The sequence below is a fragment of the Trematomus bernacchii genome, unplaced genomic scaffold (assembly GCF_902827165.1).
Source record: "Trematomus bernacchii unplaced genomic scaffold, fTreBer1.1, whole genome shotgun sequence".
Classification (NCBI taxonomy): domain Eukaryota; kingdom Metazoa; phylum Chordata; class Actinopteri; order Perciformes; family Nototheniidae; genus Trematomus; species Trematomus bernacchii.
In genome coordinates, this window is record NW_022987973.1 from 1,548,674 (window position 1) to 1,553,929 (window position 5,256).

Here is a 5,256-nt window from a genome sequence, read left to right on the forward strand (position 1 = left end):
CATTACAATGAGGAGTAAACAAATAGAAACCCGTAAAGTACATCAAAACTGTACATAACTGTATAAAAAGTACTTGACTAAATGTGCTTAGTTACAACCATTGTAAATATCAGTGGTGGAAGAAGTACTCATAATTTGTACTTTTAAGCAGGTTTAATACAGTGTTGAAATTCTCAGTTACAAGTGAAAGACAAGCATTCAAATGTTGTTAAAGTACAAAAGTATTACCATTAAATATAATTAAAGGAAGTGGTGTACTTTAAGAAAGAATAGAAGATAAACACAGCATCTGCAGAAAATGAAGACGGGTTTTGTCCTTCTCCCTCTGCGTGGGCCCAGTACAAAATAAAGTAAGTAGCCTACCTCAAAATTGTACAGTACTTGAGTAAATGTACTCAGTTACACCACTGGTTACAAGTCTCTCAAAAACGTTCCAAGTCTGGTAAAAATAGGCCTAAAACAAGTTAACATTAAGAGGCGCATACTTTGCATTACAATAAAAAAACGTTTCCTGGACTGTTTGGGCCTAGGAAGCAGGCATGTTAGCTTGTTAGCCAAACTACAACAACAACGCGTTCACAAAAGGTAGAGCTAATGCTATAAAACTATAACCACAACACACATAAAGTAGCTCTTTGCTTAGCTCAGCTATGAGTTAAACTATCAAATAAAAAATATATAATTCAAAATGTAAGCCTGCGGTTTTACCTTCATTTGTCACACCAGAAGCCGTGGAGTGTATCACGGTCGTCATGACAACTGTTGCCATGTCTTCAGAGCCTTTTACAGTAAGGTTACCGGTAGCCTACTTGAAAATCAGTGCCATAACATATTTATGGTGGCCTCAGTGTTGTTTCAGATAATGGTCTTATTTGTTACGGTTAGGATGCCGTAACGGATAAATTGGCTTCCGATATCTGTCAAACAGCAGCTGCTTAGGGATCGTCTTTCAAAATCAATAGACACAGCCTACACACAATTTAAAGCTGTTTTCTCCTCTTACATCCCTTCAAATTCAATCAATAGGGAGGAATTTAATAATCTGGTGTTTTGTTATAGCCTCGTCCCTGCAAACACAAACTCAAAAAACCAAACAGATCTTTAAATAACCAGATGGCTTTTTTATAAAACTTGCACTATTTTATTTCTATTCTGTTTCTTTTTGGACTATTTTTATTGTTTTATATTTATTTATATTGCATTGTTAATGGAGACTGGGACTTAAGATTTCCATAGCTTCTGTGCTTATGACAATATAACCTTTGAATCTTAAATCTATATAGGAAGAAAATATATTGATATATTTATAAAGTTTTGTATGTAAATGGTTATGTTCAGATGTTGACTGAAAACTCATAAGCTCATTAGTATTTAGTGGATAACAGTATCTGTCAAACAGCAAAGGAGAGGGTATTTTGGGTAGGTACCACTCTGCATATAGACTCTTATTGCACTATTTTACCTTTTTAAACTATTTTTGTATTTACTATTTACGATTTACTTGCACTATATTTCTGTTTATCCGTTTTATTGTGTTGCACTGTTGGAGGAGCCTGTGACCTAAGATTTTCATCGCCATAACTACTGTAGCTATGTTCGTATGACAAAAAAAAAAAAAAAAAAAACCTTGAACCTCTCATAAGGCACAAATACTCCCTTTCTAAAGTATTCACATATTGCATTTTAATACAGATTAGTCTGATTATTTTTGTTAGGCTTTTATATGACAAACTTAACCAATAAACCAGTGAATGCAGACATCACCAGTATATCCATACGACTGCACAGTAAAACAATGTAGTGTCAAGACAACGTCAATAATGATGATCAATGAATGATGCAGACTACCTGCATTGGAAATTCAAAGAGCAAGGCTCATGAAACAAGGACATATCTTTGATGTTTTTATTCTTTTGAACATTGCACAACAGAAAAATAGAAAGTGTACATTTGTAAAATGCAGTTCATAATGCATACTCTTCTCTGAATAAGATGAGGCTTTCCCTTCAGCAGGTATGCAGCATGTATGCAGTCAAAACACCTGCAGTACGCAATAAACACATAAAAGAAAACACCGTCTGAACTTTTTTTTGTAGCTTGTAATTAAGACTTCATCAGATAAATAAAATCCATCTGTGATTTTGGAAGAATGGTTCAGTTTTTTACGACTAGTGATTTTTTTCCATCATATCACTGATAATTATGGTCTCCATTATATTCATTATCCCACAGATAATCATGGTCTCTAATCAACCCCTCAACACAATTATACTTTTCACCTCCTGTAACCTTCTTAAAATTACCACCCATTACCTGGAATTGATTGAGCACTGTTATTTTTACAATGGATTTCTTTTGATCTGAAATCTCTGTTGACAGTCTTCAAATAAAATGGCTCCATGTGCTAAGAGATGATAATATCAAAGTGAAAGAGTGTAAAAACCAAAGTGGAATGATAAATACCTGACCAACATATCTGATTAGGAAAAACAGCGTACCTTAAAGATGAAAAAAATATGCAACTGATGAGAACGCTATGCCATGTGATTCTGAAATTACATAATCAAAGATTTCCTCCAGAAAGTAAGATTCAAAAGTGTGGGAAAGACACTTTCATTTGAACAGTGAAAGACAGGTTTAAATGTAACAGCTCAGAGGAATATAAGGCAGAAAAACAGGTGTGTGTGCGCGTGATGAATCCTTGTTGATATTGGCAGTTTGTTGATAAAAGTGTAATTTTAAGGCTTCTACGTCATTGACTCAGTGATAACTTTCAGTAAAAAGCTGTAACCACAAAAAAAAAAATACAATTCAAATGGAAATTGAACAAGCCCTCTGCCCCCTTTTTTGACACTGGGTTTAGTGTCAAAAAGCTGAATGGGCACTGATTATTAATGGGAATTCAAAAGATTAAAAAGCCCCTTCAGTTGTTTAAAATAGTACCTTAAAGGTGGGGTAGGTAAGTTTGAGAAACCGGCTCGAGATACACTTTTTGTTATATTCCGTGGAATGCTCTTAACATCCCGATAGCAATGAATATCTTAAGTGCTTTGACAAAAAATCCATAAAAAAATGTCATCTGTGGAAGCCGTAGTACTATAAAAAGCACGACCAATCATTTTAGCCGGCCCGGCTAAAGTAACTGGATGACCTACCTGCCTGTCAGCCTTCCATCTGTGCACAAACTTATCTCGTGCCTTCATTGGTCATGTGCGCGTTTGTGTGTGTTGGAGGAGGGGCTCTGTAAGGAAGTGGCAGATTTTTTCCGGTTGTGTATTTTCAAATTCTAGCGCACTCGAGCTGGTTTCTCCAAAATTACCTACCCCACCTTTAACAGGTTATTGTGTAGCAAATATACACTTTTCTTCTTTTAACCAATATGGCTCAGTATTTCCTTAAATACAAAATATCTAGGGACTTAGAAATCCTTCACTGTACCCTTCAACGTTATCAATTCAGGCAGCTTTCTCGTGAGCGTTTCTATGATTCCCAGCTTAGCATCTTCAAATATGATGGTAATGAGTTCTTCTGAAAGGTTTATGTTGTTAGTGTTTTACCATATCAAATGTATGTTCAATGTATTTGTCCCTGGGTCAATATGAGGAAATCACCCACAGCTATACTGTTCAATTCGCTCTCAAACTCGAGGGAAACAAATATAGTTTAGTTGACTTTAAACATTGATATCTCCTCCTGCCAAAACAGATTGTTCCCATTTGAACTGCATTTGAAACATTTAACAGCCCTCAGTCTTTTGTCATTTGAACTGCTGGAGACAAAACGTATTACGTTAGGTTAACCTTTGAACAGCTCACAAGCTTTCCCAGCTGCTTGGATTGAGAAACACATTTGTATGTAGAAAGATCTGACGCTTCAAGCTGAGCAGAAGACAGCACAGTACAGAGAAAGGTGGCTTAAAATAAATACATCAGTAGTTAAAAGAAGGAAGAAAATGTCATGACTCTTCTTTACAGTGGGTTAGAATACTTTAAACCAGACTTTGTCCCGGGTTAACAATGTCAGTATTGCATTTGGGGGAAATAATTGTCCTTCCTCACCAAATGATTGCAACAGCCATCAAGGCCAAGCATTTTGGTCCCTTTACTTGTGACTAAAAAAAAAAAACGGGTGTGGTGAATAAATACTTTAAACAAGTGCATTTGGGAGACAGCATGTACCTCAATCTTAACATTTCAAACCATTTAAATATTTTCCAGTTATTGTTCTCATTGGAAACAAAATGTTAGCTGGTATTTTAAGAAGTTCTCATAAAACAAGCTTAGCAGATCCTTTCAGGTGAAAAGTATGAGCTACACACTGGCCTTATTTAAAAATATATCTTCAATTTAATACATCAATTGATAAAAAAGGGTCCAAGTTTCGCCAAAGGGTTAGATTTCTTCACTTGTTTCCTGGCAAATATCCTTTTTAATTCAAATCAAGTTTGAATAAGTTGATGGTAATGCAGTATGGCTTTAAAATAGTCTTGCTTTAAAGGAGAGGTGTCATGCTTTTCCGGTTATTACCCGTCCCCTTGTGTGTTATGAAGGTTTTTATGCATGTAAACGGTGTGCAGTCAAAACCATCAAAGTACACCCTGTAGCGAGTAAAACTCTAACACAGAAAATACCTCCCCAAAACGCCTCGTTGGAGATACGTCATTGTCCATTTGATTCTTCCGGGTACGGCATGATGTCATGCCGTACCCGGAACGAAATGGACCAATCCGTGGAGCCGTTACGTTACGTCCGCGGAGCCGTTACGTTAAGCCCCCGCTGATTGGTCCAAATTGACCAATCCACGGACTTCCTCACACACAGGCAGCTCTGCTGATTTCTCCTCCCTGGCTGCAGGCTGATAATAGACAGTTGGGATCGCGGCAAAATTCTCTCTGCAGACCCATTCTCACAGCGTTTATCAACCTTTTTCTTACTCAATATCAAGCCACACTTATTGTTTTTACTTCGGCTGTGACTTTGTGTGTGCTCAGGATGAGTTTGGCTGTGTTTCGCCATGTATCCTAAACAAGGAAACAACACCTCCACGGAGCTCAGCGCGATTCACAACGTCCCGACCAATCAGAGCACACTGTGCTCACAGGGAGGGCTGGAGCTTTTGGAGCTTTTGGAGCTACAACGAGCCGTTAAAGACAGAGAGCGAAATTCAGTGAATACAAGTAGTTTACAGAGATGCTGTATGCGAAACCAATGTGAGTTTGGAAAAATGCACAGTATAAATCTATTTTAGTATACCTCA